The sequence below is a fragment of the Macrotis lagotis genome, chromosome 4 (assembly GCF_037893015.1).
Source record: "Macrotis lagotis isolate mMagLag1 chromosome 4, bilby.v1.9.chrom.fasta, whole genome shotgun sequence".
Classification (NCBI taxonomy): Eukaryota; Metazoa; Chordata; class Mammalia; order Peramelemorphia; family Peramelidae; genus Macrotis; species Macrotis lagotis.
Genome location: NC_133661.1, coordinates 101504670 through 101529373, shown reverse-complemented (window position 1 = coordinate 101529373; position 24704 = coordinate 101504670).

The following is a 24704-nucleotide window of genomic DNA, read 5'->3' as shown; positions in this document are numbered from 1 at the left end:
TACATTCCTCAATTGAAGGATACTCGCTCAATTTCCAGTTCTTTACCACCACAAACAGAGCCACTATGAATATTTTTTGTACAAGTAATGTTTTTTACCTTTATTCCTAATCTCTTCAGGGTATAGACCCAGTAGTGGTATTGTTGGATCAAAGGGTATGCACATTTTTGTTGCTCTTTGGGCATTGCTCTCCAGAAAAGTTGGATGAGTTCACAGCTCCACCAACAATTCCTTTTTTAAGCGTTTTAAGCATTAAGCATTTTAAGCATTCCCTCTTTAACTTATTTTCTATATATTTTGTATATGTCTTGCTTTTTATATATTTGTTTGAATGTTGAGTCCTCCATTAGAAATTCCTTGCTCTTAGAGGACAAGATCTGTCTTTTGCCCCTTTTTTGTATCCACAACGCTTAGCACAGTGCCTGAGTCAAAGTAAATGCTTAATAAATGTTTATTCATTGATTGATTAGGTACTTGCTCTAGTTATGAGGCACAGAAGAAAACAATAAAACCCCTATCCTCAAGCAACTTATATTCTGCTTATGATTTTTCTTTAAACAAGAATGGACTTCCTGAATATTTTGCATTCTTATATCATTGACTAATAAAATATAAAGTCAGTTCACTAAAATTCTTTATGTACCTCTTAAACATTCAAACAAAATAATAGAAGGGAAATGACATGCTGAGACTGATTGATCTACCCATATCAATTAAATCTTTGGCCCATGTCATTAAATGTATATATGGGCTCACAGATCATCTCTGAATTTAGCCAAAAAATATTTTTATAGCTAGTTTGAATCTTGTCAATAATAATTACATTGGTTGGATGAACACTCTGAATTATTTTGCCTGTCTGAAGAAGCAAAATTATCTGTTCCTGTTTTTTTCAGAACAGCTATCCGATTATGCTTTTAGCTGTTAATTAGTGATGTTTAGTCCATATTTCATCCTCTGACATATTCAAAGCCTAAACTGCATGTGTCTGTATTGGCATCTGCCAGTAATTGTCTGGAACGTGGTAACAGTGGGACCTGAGCAAAAGCACAACTGCTTCCTGCTTGGGCTGTGGTTTGAAAGTGCCTGGGATTTGATGTAAAGTATGGAAGACAGACCAGCAGTAAGCGGATTATTCCAGACAGCATTAGGAGTTTACTGAGGGAAGATTAGCTCCATATCAGGCAGATAGCATAAGTAAATTAGAAACCTCCCCGATTAATACAAGAAACCAAGATTTGTGCTTGTTTGTGATCTGCTGAAAGGCAGTGTCAATGTACTGGATCCTCATCTTGATTTAAGCTGTAGTGTTGGCATCCCATGTTAGCATCTGGTAGTATGGGCTGACATTATGAGCAAGCTTCCTTTGGCAGTGGAGTTTTCTATGTTTCCATATACTGACCAATGTTTTCTTTGACCCTAGGATAATTTCCAGTGTATTATAAATATTTTGGTGGGGGGAGCAGGGCTTTTCCAAAATGACTATGACATCTTATAGTTGGATCCTTTTCTATTTTTTTTAAATGATCAACAACATCATGCCAAAACCAAAAAAGAAAAATGGTGCTGATGCAACAAATCATATTAGATACTTTAAAAATAAATAAATAAACTTTTTTATGTCAGTACTTAAAATCCAAAATATGCCTTGTTTGCCAACCAATATGATTTTTGTATGTTTCACTAATGATTGGAATTGTGATAAGAGTTCAGGTATAACTTTGAACATTTTTGAAGATTATGCTGTTATATTAGTCTTCCCAATCACTATTGTCATCCTCATTCATTTTGCACATACTCAGAAGAGATCTTCTGAGTCTTATAATACTTGCCTCCCCAGGGGTTTACATTCTAATTAAATAAGGCAAAGGCCATAAGTAAACCCATACCTATGAAGAAGACAAGCTATATTTATCTTTATTCCATCTCATCTACTTTAAGAATTAAAATGGACTCTAATCAAATTCCCATGGAGTTAGAATCCATACTGCATAACTCAAATAACTGGATTTTCCTTCACAGGTTAATGTTTGGACTGATAACTCCAGTGTTTTGCATGACCCAGAAGTTTGTCATAGCAAAATGCAAATAAACCATGTTTGGTATAATCTTAGTGTTAACTGTTTCTTATTTTCACTTTAGCAAACACTTAGACATTGAAAAGCAGTGGGCTATCCTGAAAAGAACCACAAATATACAGAACTTGGAAATGAATTTACATCCAACTCTGATACTTACTACTTTGGTGACTTTGGATAAGTCACATAAGCTTTCTGAGCATCACCTTTCCCATCTATAAAATGAAGATAATTACACCTGAATAAGGTAGTTGTGAGAAGAATATCTTATAAACCTTCAAGGGCAATATAATTGCATATTATTCTTGGCACTATTATTAATATTATCATCATTATTATTAGTAGTGTTGCTAAATATAGGATAATATGTTGGGATCTGGAGATATAAAAAGCATTAGAAGAATTTAATTATTTTACTATGGAGATAATTAACAGTTCTCTCTTCTAACTTAAGTCTCTTTCTCCTTAGCTCTAGTCTAGCACTACTAACTGCCTATTGAACACTTCAGACTTCTGGAAACATTTCAAATCAAATACATCTAAAATAAAATTTATTCTCTTTCTCTAAATATTCACCCCTCTTCCAGACTTGCCTGTTATCACCAAGGATACCCCAATTCTTTAGGCTTCTAAAATTAGTAACCATGATGTTTTCCTCAACTCTTCAATCCTGCTCACCCCACATATCTAATCTGTTACTTCTACAGTCTCTTTAGCATCCCAATCTCTTCTCTCTACTCACATAAACCGCTAGTTTAGTTCAGATCCTTATCTTCCCTCTCTTGAAAACTTGAAAATGATCTCTAACTATTCTCCCTGCCTCAAGTCTCTCCCCAGTCTGGCCCTAATCTGCACACTGCTACCAAAACACTTTCCTTAAACACCCCTCTGGTCTTGTCACTCACCTATGCAACAGATTCCAGTGTCTCATTTTTTTGCCTGTAGTATTTAATGTAATTTCTTTTGTTTTGCTCAGAAAGCCTATGGAAAATTGCTGGTCCACTATATTAATCAGAGTTCTCAGTTTTTCAAAAATGTTTGTCTTTACAACAACAATATGTTTTTGGACGTATAGATTGTACTGTAATTCTGCTCACTTTGCTCAGCATCAGTTCATAAAAGCCTTCCTGGGTTTCCTCTGGAACCATGTCCTTTCATCATTTCTTTTGTATAGCAATAATACCTTACATCCTTTTTACCATAATTTGTTCAATCATTTCCAAGTGATAGGACACCCCCTTAGTTTTCAAGTCTTTGTTTTTATTTTTTTTAAAAAAGGCTACTACAAATACCTTGGAATACAGAGGTCCTTTTTCTGAGTTTAAACTTTGAAGAAAGCTAGAATGTCTACAAAAAGGAAGTAAGAAGGAATGGCATTACAAGAAGACAACTTTTGTAAAGGAATGGAGGTGGAAGGTTATATATGGGAAAGTAATTGCATGTGATTTGTTTTTGAATAGATAGGAGGTAAATAAAGAAGCCCAGATCCATAGTTGACCATGTCATCTCTCTTCTCATAAGTCCTTCAGTGGTTCATTCTTAATGGTAGGATAAAAAGCAAAATGCTCAACCTGAACACTGGAAAAACCCTTCACAATCTGGGTCCCACTTATCTCTCCAACATGGTCATATTTGCAATTGAAAAAAAAGAAATGGGTATGACAGATATTATGATGGAACATTTCACAGGACTTATGAATAGTGGTACCCACAATAGAAACAGGAAAAAGAGTAGCATGTTTGGGGAGGGTTGGCTGATGAGTTTAGTTTTGTTTGTCCTAATTTTGCAGCAACAGTAGGGACAGCCAGTTAGTTTACATTTATCCATCAAAAAGATGTGAGACTAGAAATGTGAGACTAGAACTCAGAGGAAAGATTGCAGTTGGAGATATAGATTGTGCGTCATCTGCAAAGAGATGATAATTTTCTTCTTATTGTTAGGAAAAAAACTTAATATGATCAGGTATATATTTTAACTCAGCCAAAATAAAAATTAATATTAATCATACTTTCCATTTGAATAGAACCTTGTATTCTTCAAAACCATTTTTCATATATTTTCAAAACTTATTTGGGTAGATGGTAGTGTCCTCTATGTATTAGAGAAATTTTAAAACTATAAAGGTGAATGTGCCTAAGATTATATAGGTAGATAGTGTCAGAGGTTGAAATTTGAAAACTGTCCCTTTCTAACTTTTCCACTATAGTACACTGTCTTTCCCATTCTTTAAACATTCTAAATAAATGAGAATTTACTATATTGTTATCTCTCTAGCCACTTACCTAGTTTTAATGAAATATTTATGTTGTAATAAACATAAGCAGAAACATCTCATTTACTTTTTCTTTGGATATCTCTTTTGGAGAATTAGAACAGTAAACCCCACCAAATCCTTACTTACCATCATGTTATGCAAATGATACTTTAAGTTATACTTGCATAGATAACAAATTATGACATAAAATTATGGAATTTAAAGCTAGAAGGGATTTTAAAAGATCACAGCATATAAAAAAAGCTAGAACTAAGTTGAGGAAAATTGTGTTTTGTCCCAGAGCATCAAAATTTAGAGAGTATTTACAGCTTTTATACCCTTTCAGCCAAATTGGTCCTAACCCCTAGTTAGCAACAAGTTAAAACAGCCCATCCTCTTCTCATCAGGGGTTGTTTTCTCAGCAGTGGCTTCATGATCTTTTGGAGTACTCTGTTTCACCCTCCATGGGTACTTTTCTCCCATGAAGCCTGGTATCCTCCAGTCTCTCCCAACTAAATCTGTCTTTTAAAAACTGATTTTAAAATTCCACTTATATTACTTGCCCCTTATATTCTTTGCTAGCCTTGTCCAACTCTTTTTTCCCTGGGAGCTAAAATTATGAGTCTAAAGAAAAGCTAAAGAAAAGCTACCCTCTTCCTCAGGCCTAAAGAGTTAAAGTTACCTGCCTAAGGTCACACAGCTAGGGAATTAGGAGAGCCAGCATTCCAGCACAGATCCCTCTAACTTTAAACCCAATGCTTCCGGCCACTGCCCTCAGAAGATCACTGCTCAAAGAAATGACATTCTCAGATCAATTTGAGGCCTAAATACAGTCTTTTTGTACAATGACACCAAAACATTTCCATAAAATCCAGCTTTTCCATATATTGAGGAATAGTAATGATGATTTATTTAATAGGCTTTTGAAAGCTCTGGATAGATGCTACCCTTTTAACTTAGAGGCTGATAGGTAAGTTGCCATCCTCTCTTCTCACCAACCATATAGGCACCAAGGGGAAATCTAATACTGAAATGTCTCCAACCATTGGAAAAAAAAAAGATATTTCTGGCCCCTTAAAAGATGAACTATACAAACTGAAAAGAAAATGACTATTGTTGAGTATCTCCTGTCAACTAATTTGATAGTTCTCTATCAGGTAAAACATTAAATGAATACATTGATCTTTTTTCTTCTTCTTTTTTTGCTGTTCTGCCTTGGCTATTCCCAGGATTTCTCTGAACCAGTTCGGCAAAAATTGATTTTTATTAGTTCCACTGGCCTTGTGGAAAATTATCTCATGAACTGGTTTTTATAGGAAGACTCAAAGCACAGCACAGGTTGAAAAATAAGCCTATAGCAGTCAAAACTGTTGTCTGAAATGTCTTCAGACTGGAAGGCTGAATTTATTGCACAAAACAAGTACTAGCTATGTGGAGGTAGGTGTGCAGTCCCGCTCATTATCACTGGGAAAGGGGAACCAAAAAGCCGAGTAAAAAATTAAATTTTAATAATGCCAGTGATATTTTCTAAATCTTTCCTGACAGAAAGATTCTCATTATTTTTATCCATCTCTGAGTAGGTCCTTTTAGAGTCATCTCAGAAATGGCCTCAGCTCTGATTGTTTTCTTTTCTTTATAGTGTCTGAAAACCAAATATATACACTCACAAATATGCTTTGCTATCATTCAAGGAAGGCCGTGGCCCTGTTAATGATCTAGCTAGCATTTTTGCAGAAATGTTGACTGTGGATGCCTTCAGATTTTACAAAAGAGGTCAGCCTCGTTAAGGCAATTGTTTTAAATGCTCTGAACAAAGATCTACAACTTCCCATGGGGTGAGGTAGCCAGAACACAACCATTCCCTAGCTGTGTTATTAAATGGACACTAATTTAGTAAGCATCACAAGTGAGTTAAGACATGGTGAAAATGAATGATTCATTGATTTTGGTGCTTTTTCTTATGATGATATTTCAGTTTCATTGTTCAATATTTGTGTAGAAATCTGGAAGACATATTCATTGCAGGACGGTAGCTCCACAATGACATTGTCTTGTAGTTTTCCTGGAAATCTTTTTTAAAACCTCAAATCCCAGAGAGGCAAGATGTCAGGGAGAAGAATGCTATGACTTAGGCTGCCCAAAGGCAAAAGACCCCTGGCAGGTCTAGCTGACAATCCCTGTGCTCTCTGTATCACCGGTAGACATAACCAGTTTCATCTTCTTTGTAATTCCTGACCAGTTAAAGCCAGTTGATGCTCCTTGGGCATTCCCCCACACTGTGTAGCCGTTACCCTAAGTACTATGGTTTTGTGGGTCAGGATTGTATTAGAACTTGGAGAACACACATTTTTACCACAGTAACAACAGCATGAGCTTCCAGAGACTGTGAGGAAGCTTGAGACCAATGTAATTATTACTGTTTTATAGTTGGATAAACTTAGGTACTTTGGTCATTTCCCAAGCTTACTTAGCTAACAAAGGATTAAGGCTATAATCTGTTGTCTTTTGACCCATACAATACTGTTGCCACTCCACCAAGAAAATTCAATTTATTAAATTCTGTGGGATATCTAGATTCCCCCCCCAGGACCTTTACCCCTTGTAGTATACTTTAAAATGCATACAACATGCCAAAATTACAAAGAATTGAGTTGGAAAGCCACTCTGTAGATACTCCAGAAATAGATTTAGAGAAGAATATTGTTTTTTCTATTAAGTTGGGGTTTTTTTTTGAGTGAAGACCAGTTGATAACTGGGATAAGCTAAAATATTTTAATGAAATCAACAACACTCACAAAACATAATTGTTAAAGACTGAAGAAAGCAGGTGAAACATGCTACTTAATGGAAAATTATAAATGTATATTGCACCTCTTTCTCCACAATAGGCCTACACTCATGCTCCACTGTGGAAGTGAAGTGTTTCTCAAAAGGTTTTTCCAGTAGACTATGAATTCTGGCAGGTCTTACCAAGCTGTCAAGGTTCCAGGTAGTATATTCAATGACAGCCTGTCCTTCTCTTGTCCACGATTCAGCCTAGCTAAGTTCCAAAAGGCTTATTACCAGGTCAGCTATGAGGCTGGGGTAGGGAGACTAGGGGAGGGGAGATGAAATTTTTTTTTTTTTTGGCCACAGCCACTCTCAAAGACTAAATTATAGAGGGTTTGAAATGCCTGTCAGTGCAGGGAGTGCCCATATCAACTTAATTACACATCTTTAAAGTAAATATATAAAATTCTTTAAACTATCGATAGCTCACTTAAGGGGTTTTTCTACCTCAACTGAGCTAGTTTCAACTACTCAGTTCAACAGATTATTAGCATCTACTAGGTTCTAGGAGAGGAAACAAAGAAATTGATAGAGCTAATAAAGTGACAAATTGACATTTTTCAGAGTTTCTATAATTGCAAAACAATACTTCCAGATTGACCATTTAAAAGAGCATTCTAAGGAAGTGTGCAGATGCATGGATAATCCTCTGGAGTTGTCTGACTTGAGACTAAAATAAAACACTGAATTTAGCACTAATATGAGCTGATTCTAATAATTCATTGAAGACTGTGTTAAAACATTAAACTCTCCTTAGCATTGTGATCTGGTAATGCAAGATATTAGAACCTTATTCAGAGGACTGGAATTTGAATCTCAACTCTGCCATTTATATAACCTGTTTGATCATGAGTATATGACTTAAATTCTTTATCTGTACAATAAAAGGTTATAGTAGAAGACCCCAAGATCCCTTTCCAGTTTAAAAATGTGAACCTGTGATTATCTCAGAGTTGGAGAAGATTGCAAAGGTTTTCTGATCCAGTATAAACATAAACAAGAATCTTCTTCATCACTGATAAGTAATCATCTGCCCCTGCCTAAGGACATTCCATGAATCTCATATTAATATTGATAATATTATAAAAATCATTGTAGATTAAATTTTCAAAAGTGTTCATTTTATTTTTTTAAGGTTTTGGAGTTTTTTTTTGTTTTTCTTTTGTTTTGTTTTTGTGAGGCAAATGGGGTTAAGTGGTTTGGCCAAGGCTACACAGCTAGGTAATTATTAAGTGTCTGAGGTCAAATTTGAACTCAGGTACTCCTAACTCCAGGACCAGTACTCTACCCACTGCGCCACCTAGCTGCCCGAAAAGTGTTCATTTTAAAGAAATAACAATACATAATAGAAGGGTAGTATGGCCTAATGATCAGCTTGCAGGCAGGAAAACCTGCTTCTGATAGCTCCCTGGCTTTGGGACTTTGAAGCTGCTCGGTTCACCTCTCAGTGCTCTGGGAAGTTCTCTAAGACAATAAATAGAAAATGAGTTGCCCGTTTATATCAATGGAGGGAGTTTCTATAGTTAGAATTCTCCACACTATTTAAATCATAGGTCCAAATGCCACCCTCACCCCCTGAAAAAAAGCTAATACCCACCCATCCTTCCTAAATCCCTTTTGTTATGCATGCACTGTCAGAAACTTCTTTCTATTAAGCCTAAATCACTCCTGTTGCTTCTTGACAGGAGGTGCTATTAAATTTTGAGATGGATTGTCTTTGGCAATTACTAAATCTCCTTCCCCAAGTAGAAAGGTATGTTTGATGGTCCTCAATGACAGGTAGGATAGATGACATCTGGTGCTACTTTATACATTAATAGCTACTTAGTAATTATGTGATTGATTGGTGGTAGTCTAATCAGTGGAATCTTTCCTAATCTGTTTCTTGTTTTCTCCTAAAAAGTTATCTTTTCACAAAGGCAGCTACATTGTTAAGTACAGGTTGAAAACAAGGAAATATGATCAGTATATTGTGGTATGACAAAAAGAATGTTGGGATAAAAACAAGACCTTGGTTCTTTATTTAGCTTTGTCATTATCTAGTTAATGTGACTTCTCCGTGGTTCTTGGTTTCCTTCCTTGGAAAAGAAGGGGATTGAATTAGATGGTCTCTTAGGTCACTTCCACTTCTAACATTCCACAAATCTATGAATCCCTAGCCCATAAGCAGCTTCCAAAATCTTGGATTGTGTCAGTCCACCAGAATGCAGTGGTGAAGGCCATTCTGTGAAGAAGCTTTTTCCAAAGCTACCCTGCTCCCAAGTCCATTTCTAATGGCCAGAGTAACCAGGGCACCTGCATTGAAATGTGATATACACTTTTGGCAATGTAGAGTATAATAGAATGACACATTCCTGATCAAAATCTATCAGGCTTAGGAATGATCTCTGACAGGTCTTCCTTGGCTGCTTTCCCAGATTGAAAAGGTATCATCAAATCCAACCAATAGGCCGCCTCTTCTCCCCTGTTTGATGTAGCTGTGGCCACCTTGGGAGCCCTGCTTGGGAGGCTCCTACAACTCAAAGCCCAGATGCCAATCTGTGGGAGGGAGTATCCCGCCCCACAGAAGGAAGGGCCAGCTCGGCAACCCCCCCCAAACCAAGCACTCCAGATGAGACACTGATGGCTTTTCCTCAGCTTCCCTGAGCCTGAGTGTATTTGTGACTCTTACCATTCCTGAGCTGGCATTTTTTTTTCAGCCCTCTCTGAGAGTAATATTGATATGTGTATTAAAAGGGTTTTACCTTTTCAAAATGCTTTATAATCTTTAATTAGTTAATCCTCCTTCCCCTGTGGGTAGGTGAGTTGGCTCATTTTATTGAGGAGGAAACCTAAATGCTAAGTGTCATAGAGTGACTTGCTCCAGGTCGCACCACAGAAAATCCAGGATTATGGGCACAGAACAAATTGCCTTATGATTAGAATAGCTATAATTATAACCTAAGTTGTTCCCTTGTTATTCTTATTTTTCCTTCTAAGCCTGTAAGCTCCTAGAGGGCAGGGACCTAAGCATGTCTTTGTTTTGTATAAAATGGAATAGCAGAATAGGGAAAAAGGGTGGAACAATTAGTTCTCCACAAATTGGGAAACTAGTTGGAGTTTGCCGGATTCCTTTGCCCCTCTTTTCACTTTTCACTGCGTGTTTCATTTCCTCTTTTAGAGAGCTGAGTGTCCTCAACCTGGCTGTTCAGAGTCCCCTACTGTGATTCCCCTTCCAGGTGGGTGGGCAGACTCCCAGCTCAAAAGCATCAAAATTCTGCCCTGTATTCCATTCCCTCAGAGCCCTAACCTAACCTGATGAACTAATTTGAGCTAGCTATTAATAACTAATTAATGGCTTTATATGTGCTATGGTAACATTTGCATTTTAACAGGTCCTTTGGTGTCATAACCCAAAGGCATGAGTAATGTGGGAATTTCCATGATCCTCTGCCAGAGACCTTTCAGCTCCTTTCAAATCACCCACTTAGGCTGCTTCTCATTCCACCTGTGCACAAATAAGCCCAGCCCTAAATGAATGAATATGAGAAACAGTCCAAGTTTTGGAGTCAGAAGATTTGCTAATTCTGCTACTTAATAATTATGTGACCTTTAACAAGACCTTGAGCCTCTATACCTTGACTATCTGACAAAATTATTATCTGTACAGTATCAAAAAAATAATGTACTGTATCAAATGAAATAATATATATATATATAATGCTTTGTAAGCCTTAAACTGCTATGTAAATAATAGCCTCAATGTTATTATTATTGAAATCAGATGTAAGATAGAGCACCATGCTTTTACCACCAACATTTATCACTTGCCCTATGTGTGCCAGAAGGCCCTTTGCTAGGGAGACAAAGACCCCAAAACACATAAGACACCCCTTCCTTTTCTCAAAGCTATAAAGAAGACAGTAGACCTTCAGAGATGATGGGAACCCTAAAGGTCAACTTCTCCCACTTCCTTGTGTTAGAGGTGAGGATTAAGGTCCAAAAGGATCAAGCACTTAGCCAAGATCACCACAGAACCACTAAGTGGTAATGCCAGATCAAAAGCTAGCTCTTCAGGCTGAAAGGTCAAGATTTTGTCTTCTATGTCACACTCACCTTCTAGGATAATGATGATATGAAAGCACACACTGGGTCTAAAGATGCAAGTCTATTCAAAAATACTAGATATATTCAGAATAAAATTAAGGTACAATTGCTACTAGACTATCCTCAGAGTAGGTATATGTCAGCTCTGGGAATCCCTCTCATAAGTAGTCATATATACATGCATTTATACATACACATATATTAATGTATTATGTATATGTATGTATATGTGTATATCTATATCTAAATTTCTAGATATAGATATCTCTATATATATATGTATACACACACACACACTTATATAACTGAGGAGTGAAATAAAAATGAACACAATCATTTACTTTTAGATTTTTACAATGGCAATAAATACTCTTGCCTGGCAAGAGTAAACAGTCATGTTCGTTTTCATCTCCCTTCTCAGTTGGCTAAATTTAAAGGACTTGGTCCGTCATCAGTATCTCAGTGATTTTGATGACTGCTTTGTGAACCGCCCCACCTAAACCATAAAGTCATGGAAGACCTTGCAAATGTATTCGCAGATAGTGCACATTGGAATCAGCGCAGCAATTGTGCTAAAGTGATTCTGATGCCTTGCTTTGAAAATCAAAAATTGAAATCAATGTGTGAATCTGATTGATGGTGAATATACCAATGCCCATTGTTGAGTTTGTTTGGAACCTAGATAGTTTTTCTTTTCAGGTAAGAACCCAAAGAGGCATCTGTATTGACTCCTTTGCCCCAAAGCTTATAACCTGTCCCCAGGATTGCTCATTTTCATGATAATCGCCATGGTGCTGTCCGACCCTAAATGGCAAGGCATCATTATTCAACGCTGGTCAGTCAGACAGGAAGGCATGTACAAGACATTGCGTTGAACCTGCATAGATGTCATGCACTCTGCAGCTAATGAATGCAAGCTTGTAAAAGGGTTTAGACACCGCTAGCATCCTTAATGTGAGCTTGATAATAAGCTTCTGCTGAAAGAGCTTCTTGTCTACAAGTAGCTTTTCTAACTCTGGAAGAAAAGGAAGGAGCAGGCTTTGTCTACAGATATTTGGGGGAATAGAGAGATAGAAGATATCACCTCTGAAGGGTCTCCAAGCCAGAGGAATAGACATAGGGAAGGGGGAGTGATTTGCCAAAAGTGAATGCATGTCCAAGCACCTAGTTTATCAGTCCCCAGATGCCTGAGTGGAACTTCGGACACTCTGCTGTCAAAGGTTAGGTGTTGTGACCAAACACTCCTGAGAAGAAGGTCAAGGTTTTTCAAACAAAGAGGAGCCATCCTTTTCAACGTCAAAAAAGAAAAGTTAACAGCTCTGGCCAGACTTGGAAAAAGGCACGGACCCAAACCAAAAAGCACTTGATGCTTGGACTACTTCTGGGGCCTTAAGGCAAGTAGGACTCCCAGAGGCAGAGATGGGAGGTAACTCTTGTGAAGCAGTAGTTGAACTACCCCAACCCGAGCAAGGTTCTTCTTCCGGCAACCAGAGCTTGTTTTTCAGGCAGGGAAGAGTGTGTAGCAGTGAAAAAGATTAGACTCTCCCTCAGTTCCACCCAGAGATCAGTATTTTTCATAGGACTCAGTGACTGCAGCCTCAAAGTAAATGGTTAATTCATCTTGTATCAACAGCACTGTGATTCATAATGTAAACTTGGAGAATCCTTGATGTTTCAGTCACACATTCCTTTTAATTTGACTGCATTCTTTTAAAGCTACAGTGAGCTAACTTAATAGAATGCAACATGCAAATGCATCAATTTTTGCCTTGAGGCAGTTTAGCCTGGCTGTTTCTATGGGTGTCTTCTTTCAAGTGTATATTCTTTCTTAAATTATTTACTTGGTAAACATACTTTGCATTTTCAAAGGGGGGGGTATGGGTGCTCCTTTTTTCAAAATAACTGGTTGAATTATAGGTCCTTCCTCTCTCCCCCAAGTTAGAAATTCAGTCATTTTGGATTTTCCTCCTTCAACTTTCACTTTCTCCTAATCCAGGGAAGCCCCCTTTCTAGCCTCCCCACTCTCCATGCCTTTCTGCTTTGCCTACAGCAATACCCACTGGCAGTATCTGGCTGTGACTGTACTATGGGCTTTGTTACAGATGGGCCCTGCCAATGCCAACCATTGTTCTAGACTCCAAACTGGGCTGACTGTTCTTTCTCTTTCAGGGTCCCTCAATTCTCCCATCTAAACTCTTAAGATCCAAGATCACCTTAGAGGATAACACTGTCTAGAATCAAAACTCCATGCCATACACCTCTCTACTTTAACGCCTGATCTTTTCTTGATATTCCATAATCTCCACACGTTTGCCAGTCTTTAAAAACAAATGTCTCCTCCTCCCCTCTATTTTTTAAAGGATAATCATTTCTTCTGTCTTGTTAACTAATCTAGATACAATGAAATACACCTCATCTTTTTCTGACTTGATTTATTCATTTCAATTTGTCTTCATTTAGAACTGTAAACTGTTCAAATTTGAAGCAACCTAGGGGCCCAACTCAATCAAATGCCACATTTTCCATCATTTCTTCCCTGATTCCTTAAGTTGGTGAAGATCTTCATCCTGGCCTCTCATATAGAAAGGGACACCCTGTTTTATTTCTCTAGTGAACTTATCATGCTATGCTCTGGATATTTCTATTTCATCTCACTGAGAAGACACTAGGTTGCATAAATTCAAGGGACTTGTCCTAGCCTAAACCTTTTATTTTAAACTCTCCAGACACACAGACACAGATACACACACACACACAGACACACACACACACACACACACACACACACACACACACACACACACACAGACATCCTTGCTGCAGAGACTCTGCCCACAAAAGATGCTTAATAAGTGTGTTTGGATAAAGCAATGAATCCAGTCCAACCTTCTCATTTTACAGATGAGGAAACTAAGGTGTAAAAAAGTGAAGTGGCTTGCTCAGCTCAAATACATAATAAGTAGAGGAGCTAGGCAGTACTTGAATACAAGTATGCTGACTCATAAAATGCAAATTTCCTTCTCCCCTACAGATTCCTAGAAAGTAAACTTTAAAATGTTTAGCATGTCAAGATTTCTATAACAAACTATTTTATCCATCACTGATATTGTAGTTAGTACCTTGAACTCTTTACATCACAGAATCCAATGTGCTGATTAAGAGAGGAAAGAAGGAAGAGAGACTGAGGGAAGGAAGGCAATAGGAAGAAAAGAAGGAAGGAAAGGAGGGAGGGAAGGAGGTCAAGAGAGGGATGGATGAAGGAAGGAAATAAAAGTGGAAAGGAAGAAGGAAAGAAGGAAGAAATGAGAGATGGAGAGAAGGGAGGAGATAAAAGAAAGGGAAAGGGTACCTAGACTAGGCCATGTATACACAGAGAAAGTTGGTATGGGAGACAACTTCTTTCCTAACCTGGAAGCTCCTTGAAAGGAATAACTAATTTTCATTTTTGCCTTTGTATACCTTGTGTTTAGTACAGTAGTTTCTACATAATAGACACTTAATAAAAACTTGAACCCAAATTGGCATCATTTTGAAAGCATTAAGAAATGAGTTTCCAAGATGCTTTTGAACTATAGATTTAGAGTTGAAGGGACCCTAGTGTCCATCTCATCCATCTTCCTTATCTCAGCCATGATGAAATTGAGGCACAGAATAGTTGTGACATATTCAAGTGACCCAGTCAGTGAATAAGCATCAAATATGGGATTCTAACTTAATAACTTCCAAGCCAGTGTACTCTTTCCATTGTACTATGCCAAAGGTTAGAAAAAAAAACCTTTATTAATATTGCTAAGAAGTTAATGAAAATATCAATAATCATTTTAAAGCTTGTTTGTATCATGTCAAGTTCATTTTTAGCAATAATGTCAGAAGGGTATAGGAAAGCCTTCACAAAGTATATTCTATAGCATATTATATCTTCACTGTCACACACTTGACTTAAAGATGAAGAAAATGTGAGATCTAATTGTGCCTATCATGTTTTTTACTGATTTTTTAAAAAAAAACATTTCATTTGTGGGGCAGCTAGGTGGCACATTGGATAGAGCACCAGCCCTGGAGTCAGGAAGACCTGATTTCAAATCCAGCCTTAGACACTTAATAATTACCTAGCTGTGTGACTAAGTCCCATTTGCCTTGCCAAAAAAAAAAATAATAATAATAATAATTTGGTAAAACAAAAAACTATCACAATGACTTTCTTCCAGCAAGAAGTTTTCCATACTATTATCATTAAGACCATAAAAGATTCCATGACAGATACAAAACAATTGCTTAATAATTCACTGATTATTAGCTTCAAGTGAAATGAGAAAAGAAGGAAAGGAGATTGAGGGAAGGAAGGAAGTAGAAAGGAAAAAAGGAAGGGAGGGAGGAAAGAAGGACAAGAGAGAGGGATGAAGGAAATAGGAAAGAAGGAAGGAAAGAAGGAAAGAAAAGATGGAAGAAAGGAGTAGATGAAAGAAAGGAAAAGGGAAAATTGATGTTTCCCTCAAAAATATTTGCGACTCCCAAAAAAATGAGTCCAGAAAAGGGGAGTCTGTACACAAGGAGGTAATCAAAATACTGCTGACATTGTGCTCCTAGAACATCTTTTAGGCTCCTATAAATAAGAACCATAGTCACAATATAGCTGTACCAGAAAAAACAAATGAGTATCTGCTGTCCAGACTGTGAGCTACAGTTGAATGGAAAGCCAATCAAGCTGGTCAGTCTCTACCTAATTCTTGAATAAACACTGTAAATGTAAGCTGATTCTGGGACAGAATAAGAAGAACATCATACTAGACTGCATCCAATAAATTGTGTAGTACTTTGTAAATTTCTCCCTAAAACAAAATCCAACCATTCTTAATACCCAAAGTTCCTCCACTGTTGTGCCATGATTTCTTGTTGTGACCCCATGGACCAAATGTTCGTGGGATTTTCTTGAGAAAGATACTAGAAGGGGTGGCTAGGTGGCTCAGTGAATAGAGCACCAGCCCTGGAGTCAGGAGGACCTGAGTTCAAATCTGACCTCAGACACTTAATAATTACCTAGCTGTGTGGCCTTGGGCAAGCCACTTAACCCCATTGCCTTGCAAAAAAAGAAAAAAGAAAAAGAAAACAAAGATACTAGAGTGATTTGCCATTTCCTTCTCCAGTTTTATGTAGTCAAAAGTTAAATGACTTACCCAAGGCCACACAGCAAGTGTCTGAGGTAAAATTTGAACTCTGCTCTTTCTGACTTCAGGCCTATACTCTACCTACTGTACCACCTAGTTGTTCTAAGAGCATAGGTCATAAATTAGAACAGTGTCCAAAGAGACACCAAAAGAGTAGATGCTCATGGTAAATAAGCAGCAGCATATTATCAGTTGTGCATAAAAGTAAAAGAGATTACCTAAGAAATCTATGATTAGAAAAAGAAGTAGCACCATAGTGTAACAAGAGATAACAGAGGGATAACCTACATTCTACAATGATATCCATTTAATAGCAAGGGACCTAGAAAAACTGTCCAGTATATTAGATGACCCTCCCCATAATGGTTTTATGGGGGGACCTGGACAAGAGACACAGGATAAAAAGGCATGGGTGGGCTGTGACCTACCATTTTGTAAGAAGTCTTATAGACCATTTACCAAATCATAGAAGGATAGTAGAGGAAGTAACCACACTGACAAAATCACAGACTTATAAAGTATGTGTGTGCATATATCTACATGCATATATATTTATGTGTCCTCTATTCTTTTTTTTTAATAGACTTTAATAGACTTTTTTAATAGACTAATTGACAGGTATGTGGTTTCATCCTAGGTGCTTTGTTGACTCATTGTGAGCATCTGAAAGATAGAGACTGAATATAAAATCTTTAGATCAGGCATGCCCTAAGTGAATTAAAGACAAGAGGCCTTAGGAGAGTTCTCTGGATGGAATCTTCTTGGGGCCTGAAAAATGAGGATACCCAATTATAAATAGGCCAGGAAAGAACTGAGGATGTAAGCATTCTGATGCACACATTTTTTTCTAAACATGCCTTAGATTAAACAAGTTTTCTCCATAGTTAATCCTGTGTAAATTAGCATCATGGATGCCTTGAGGCCTTCAACCCACAAATAAAATGGTTGTCAACCAACTATACAAGAGGCCTATTACCGAATATTACTTAGGGCAGAATTTTAAAGTGTTTTCATGCTTCTAATCTAGTTTACTGCTGAGTTCCAATTTTGCCGATTGCCTTTGCAAGCCAGCCACATGGTAACTTTCTGGGAAAACAGAGATCTCATTTCCCACAGAGACTAAGGGAAATAAATGTGTTCTCAAGACCATTCTCAGTAGACTCAGGCACCAAAGAAGAAAAAAGAATTCCAGTCCAGGTGAAAATTTAAACCACCAAACTTGCATGAATCAAAATCTATAAAAACAGATTCCCTTTAATATGGCATTAATTTTTTTTTCTCTTAAAGAATCCCCCATACCTTTGTTTGACTGAGTAAATATGTCCTGTTAAGTCTGAATTAGCTGTCATCGCAAAGAATTAATGTCTTGGCGTAGCCTTTCTAGTGGGGAAGGGAGAAATAAACGAGACAGATCTTGGCTGAGCTTTAAGTGATAAATGAGGACAAAACAGGCCATTCATCTCCCGCGAGGAGAGTGGACACAAGCACTAAAGCAGTTTTGCGGAAGACGTGTCAGCAAATGTGATCATTTTGTAACCTGTCAGGAGGATAGAGAGCTAGTCCTTTTAGAGTGTCACAAGGGAGTGTGTTTGTCTGATGTGACAGTTTTCATCCATCCATTTACTTGGGTGGGGGGCTGGGGGGGTGGAGTTGTCATGGGGGGAGACAGAGGTGGAAAAGGGGGAGTTGAACTTGGATGAAACTGCATTTTAATTTATTGCTGCACACAACACATTCATTCATCCAGAATATGTAGAGTCTTGAGTCCACATAAGCAGATATATTTATGTACTGCAAGGAAAAACTCTGTCTTCCATAAATTGGAGGATTTATTTACACTCTAAGTGGAAACTCCATATTCAGAATTCTGTTTGTAGAAAAGGGCAGAGAGGTTTAAATAACTACTTTTCCATCTATTTCTTTGAATTTCTGTGAGAGCACATCAGACTATGTTTGACCCAAGTTCCCTCTATCTTGAGAAAACATTTTGATACTGGAATCCTTTCCTAAGAACCAAATGGCAAATTATGAAATAAGTTCATCAGCAACTTTCTCCAGGCATATTTGTCTGGATGTTTGTCTCTTCACCTAGATTTAAATTGTTTTCCCAACAAATGTTGAATAATAACCAGCTTTTGGACTTCCTGCATCTTTTTTTTTTATTATTTCTCATTTCCATCTTTTTGCTACCGAGCAAATGTAACATTCCCTTCCAGCATAACTGAACGTGTGTGACACTTCCGTGACAGATGAGGCTTTTACAACAGAAGCTTCACAGTTTGACACTTGCTTCTTTATCCCTATCCTTTTTTTTTTGCAACTCCCTTTTATACTTTTCCCTGGTTATTTTTGTACCTCCCTGACATGTGTTTCCTTGGAATCTTTTGCCTTAAATAAGAAACGCCACTAAAAATGAGCCTTGTCTCACATATTAGATTAAAACGAGAAGATGATGTGGGTCCCTTGATCACTTAAGAGACTATATTGCAGTCAGATCCCAGAAAAGTTTTGCATTACTTAGCTTGCAGCAAGTGTTTCTGAGTGTCATCGTTGCAGCTCATCATTTGGTGCAGCATGGAAATCATTATGAAGTTATTCATTTGTATTGTAATTTGTGAAGTCCCCAAACTACAGACTTCAGGAACACTCCCTTCCCGCATTGGGCCTACACACACACACACACACACACACACACACACACACACACACACACACACAACACACCACGCGCGCATCCCTTTGATGGATACCTGGGGACCAATTTTCCCCCTCACTCTTTGATTAGACAAGTTTGTCTTTTATATGTGGTTTGGCAAATGATGCTCCAGTTTCTCTGATTGACTTTCCTCTTCCTTTTTTTTTTCTTTTTTTGTAGGATCATCCAGAATCGTATTTTGGTGGTTATCCTGGCAATCATTGTGGTCTTCACCATCCTGACGGCTATTTTTATTTCTGTCAAAGGACACTGATGTATCTGCTCTTCCCTGATACACAGCACCACACGCCTTGTTCTGAGTAATTAAGACAAAGTGGTCACATGAATCATCCCTTTGCACTGACAGGCCCGGTGCCCCTTTCTCCTCCCCCACTCTTGCTGCTGTTCAACTTTAGTGCAAGGAGTGTGAAAGATGTTTTCTGTTCTTGATTGCATGTGGGGTGATTGCCCCTCCTGCTGATGTCTTCACAGAGATATTTTTTGGGAAGCTTAGTATTTGACTTGAAAAAATTTCACTGAGTGATCAAAATAGTATTAGTTAAATTCTTTCTCCAGCCTAAGAAAACAGAAAGGGCCAGGTTGTTGGGGGTTGGGGGGAGGGGGAGAGAAGGTGCTAATAGGGGAAGAAGGGAGGGGAAGAGGTATGAGTTATTTAATGCTTCTGCCAACTTGTGTTGAATGTCAGACTGTTTATCAGACCCCTTGTCTCTGCCTTTCTATGGGATCTAAATGTACAAGTTAGAAGAAACCAGGTGATGGAAGAAAATGAGTTTCTCCTGAGAATCAACCCAGTTCATGAGAGGGAAGGGAAAAAAATAGAGCTCTCTGGCTTAATTGTAAAGGAGGCTGTGGAATGTGGACCGTGTAGTAAATTGACCTACAGCTTTCCCTGTTTTTTCTATTGAATATATTTTTACTAAAATCACCTAATATCCACTTTTTACAACTTTCATTACTGGCTATGAAAAGAGTTTCTTTGCTCTGTAAGAGCTCAGACTTCCTCATATTTACTAGCAAGATGAGGCCTTGCACAACATTTAATTGTGACCTGGGCATTCCAGACCAATTTAATCATCTCTCTATCCTTCCAATTTTAATATTTGTGCTGCCAAATGCAGCCCGTAGTATAAGTAAAAGGTCTGACAAGGTTCTCTCCATATCCATTTCCGTATGTAAAGAGAACATGAATATTTCAGTAAGAGGGAGAACATGACTCCATTAGTGAAATTTCAAATGTGATTATAAATATGATGATGTTCTGTAGTAAGAAAGATTTGAATAAACTTTATCTGAAACATCCACTCACCTCCTTGAAAACAGTGAGTTACAGCAGAATACAAAAAAGGAAGGAGGCACAGGGGTTAGGAAGAAGGGGTTAGCTGCTGCTTTGACTAACCAATATTCTCAAACCTTCCTGAATTGGATATTTGTTCAAACCTGTAATTTGATTTGTGATTTTGGGTTTCTTTTTTTGAAGTCCTGGGTATTGTGATAGAAATGAGTTCATTTGTAATCAGGCTTAAAGTTGTTCAAGCAAAGATTGTGAGGTTGGGTGGATGGTTGTTTTTTTTCCCCAGCAAAAAAAGCTTTTTTTTCCCCACAGCTTCCTAGGCTGCTCTAAGTTCTAGGGCAGCCTTTGAATATATTTGAAAGCTTCGGAATCCCCAAAATCAAACCTGTTGTCTCTCATAAAAAATGTTTAATAACTTGTGTGCCCATCCAACAATCACCTGGCTGTAGCATTTGTCTTCTTTTTTTCCCAAACCAACTCAGAAGAGAACTATTACTGTTCAGAAAGAAAAGGCAGGGATGCAAGGATGGCGAAATTCACCGGAGAAATGGTACTTATCTAAGCAGGTTAGGGCATGCATGTGTTCCGATAAATCATTTAGTATTGTGTAAATAAAGCTGCAGCCTTTCCTTTGGAATGATGGGGAGGGAATAAGATGAGTGAAGTGGGACCCGGAGAAGGAATGGGAGCTGGTGTTAATTTTCCTATCAGCTTTAGGAATCCATCTGGTCATGAATCTTTTATTCATATAACAAAAATCTGTGAGCACCAAAACCATTGCAGAAATCATTTTTTAAAAACACCTCCTTCCTGTTTGGGAGCACTGATGGCATGGCTATAATGTGTTCCTTTCAGATCTGTTGATCTTAGCTAAAGGATACATCTAGTTATCTCATTACCTAATCATGCTCCAGTACCTAGCAGTAACTTCTTGGATCTATACCAGGTGAGCTTGATCAAGTTTAGAATCCAGACTTTTCAGCTCTATAATATTTTACTTAAACCTATGGTTCATGTTGAAGTCACTGCTGTGAGAGAGGGGGAAATAAATTGAATGCTAACTTTTCAAGGACTAGTTGGTTTGGTTTTTTCACAAGTATCACCCCTTTAACAGTTGATGCCTTTTGCCCGTGTCACTGTCTGTACATACTAGTGCCCAAATTTCATTTCTGCACTTTGGGATCCCGGGTATCAAAGTTGAGCAGACATGCCTCACCAGCTCCACTTTCTCCTACTTCTATAATGACCCCCTGTGTTAAGGTAAGCCCATTTTGTCTCCAGGGAGAGCTGGGAGGAAGTAGGTCAGAGGATCCCTTGAACTCCCCCAAAATGACCCCTGAGTGGATGTTGGAAAAATTGAGAAGGAAAGTACCCCACCACCAGAGGACATATTCCCCCACCTCCCACTCCTCCCCAGATTCGGGTATTCCCACATTTGCCGGAAGTAGCTTGTCAAATTTGAAGCAGGTCTTGGATCTGTGAATGATTCTAAGTACTTACAAATGTAAGCCTCAAAGAGTCGAATGTTTCTAATGTCGGTTGCCTTTGTTGGAAATGATGCATGGGAGAAAGGGGGTGGGGGGAGGAGGGTATATCACTGTGTAAAATTCATGCAGACTAAACCATTTCCCTGACAGAATAAATAAAACGCTGTTACCCTGATCCAAAATCAAAAGCAATTTAATTAAAGATGCTTAAGTTTTAAAGAGTTTTAAATGCCTCACATTGAGGGAAAATATCTGAAAATGCAGCGGGCCTGACGTCAGTTCCCATCCCGGGGCTGGAAGGCCATTTGCTATTCTGTTTAAGGCAGGCTGGATTGTCTTATTTTGGAACTAGCTTGGTGGGGGGTTTGCTTTGCTCCTGCTTCTGAGCCCCGAGCTTCAAAGGCAGAAATTAATGGTGAACAAAATTGTGCAGCTCTGACCATCCCATGCGGGGCAAACCCATTGAGGGTTATCATTAAGTAAAGAAATAGAGAGGAAGAAACCCTGCCCAGTCCAGAAAACCTCATCAGATAATGACCTCAGTGATTGGGTTTTCATTACCAAACAGCATCCAAAGATTTCATGCCCCATGGAAAAAAAAAAAAGAAAGAAAAAGAAACAGAAACACTCTCTCTCTCTCTCTCTCTCTCTCTCTCTCTCTCTCTCTCTCTCTTTCTCTTTTTTTTTTTTTGCCCATCTTTTCTTTAAAACTGTCAGATCATTTCAGTATTTCAAATCCGAGGAAAACAGGCTGCCTGCTGCTGTATTTGAAGTTGTAATGGTGTCAAAAAGTCACGACTGACTGACAGCCGTCAGTCCCAGAGGAGCTCATTAAATCATAAAAACTTGACAAGGAAATAATTGCGCATCACCGGCAACTTGGCGCCTGTTTAGACGTTTTTATTTTCTTTCATTATTAGTCCCCACCATTACGTTCATTAACAAATTGCATTAAACAACTGTTAAGGGCTAATGATTTGTTTATCACGGTTTTTTTTATTATTATTATTTAAACATTAGCTGTGTCATGTGGTACCTCGGCAGCCTCTTGCTATCATCTGACTGAATATTTTTTTTCTCCACTCAGAGCTCTGGGTACTGTTGGAATATGGAATAGATTATTCATTACCCTCCTCTTTGCCACTGATTTGGTTTCATGTAGCGTCTTCCACAGAGAAAGATGAAAACTTGTCAAAAATAGGTTATATCTTATTCGAAGGGGCAACAATAGCAGCAGGTACAGGCACACTTTAATATTTAATTAAGGTGGATGTTAACCCCTTTAAATGACTTTAGCTGTAAGTTAGATTCAAGTGCAAGAGAGGAAAATAATTGTTCTTAATTTGCAACCTGTATAGCAGGCATCCTTCATGGAGTTGGGGAGGAAATTTAGAGCCCGATTTGCAATAATGAAATTTCTCATCATTTAACATTTGCCCATTTCCTGATATAGTTGTGAATTAACCACTTTCATCCAGGTCCAAACCATAATTTCCTCATCTTTCTGTTTTGGAGGACTCGCCTGAGAGGAGCCTTGAATGCTACTCTCTGTCCACAGTTTCCCAGGAAAAAGAAGGAGTTGGGTGTGAAAACCCTGGGCCAGTGTTGCTGACTGCAGCATGAACTGGTTTGCAGAGAAATGTGGTGGTTCCACACAGCCTTGTTGCTCAATTGTCTGCTGCTCTGCCTGAACATGTATTTAGAGCAACATGGTCTAAAATGAAGTAAGTGCTGAAATCTGAAAGGCAGGCTTTTGTTTGGAAGGCTGTCTGGGGCCAGGCGTGATGGGAGGGTGTCTCTGTGTAGTCGACCATAGCTGATTGCAAATAATGTTTCAATAATGGGTAACAGGAGCAGTGCTTTTCTGAGTTTGACCTTTTGGCCATTTTTTTGACTATGACTTGCTATCAACAAATTGATCTGCCTTTCAGCAGGTGCTATACTTTTGGGGGGCCTAGGAATAAAAAGCTGCGTCATGGTAAATCAGAGAACAATTTATGTTCAAAGACCAGGACATTCTTCTGGCTGTTGCAAGTTACTGAAAGGGGGAGGAAGGGGAGTCATGAGGATGGAGAGTCACTGTCTGGTGGGATCTGATGCATCTAAAGATTTCATGCACCTCACCAGATCAGCCCACTGGTACCCAAGGGAAAGGACCCACTACATTGACAGTTCATGAACAGAACTGTGCCACCCCCAGGGATGCAGCATTAGAGCAGCAGCATCAGAATAGCAGAAGGAGATGCTGTATGATGTCAAATATTGAACATCAGACTGGAAGTGAAGAGATCCAGGTTGTAGTCCCAGCAATATTACTACTAGTTAATTGTATAACCTGGGAAACACATTCTCTTCTATTTCCTTTTCCTTAAAATGAGTTAAACCATATAATTTCTTAGGTCCTTTCCAGAAAGTATAGTCTATGATTGTGCATGATGCTGCTCCACAAACCTTAACTTTATGGGTATCCTTCCCATGTCATTGCTAACGTATGATCCTTCAGGTAATGTATAAAAAACTTCAATAAAAAAAGGAGAGAAGATGGCAGATAAAAATCAAATTAATTTTGGGGACATTTTTTGCTTCCCATGCTTAAAAAGATACAAATGCAACAATTACACCTGTGATGGAACTAGCATCAGCATTAACCATTCCCAAGACTTAAAGCTCTACCACTATCTGTTCACTAAAAGAACTTTGGGGGTATAAATGATCATATAAACACTATTCCTCTTCTATTGAATAGTTCCATGTACTAGAAATAACATGCATCAACATGTCAAGGAGCTATAATGTG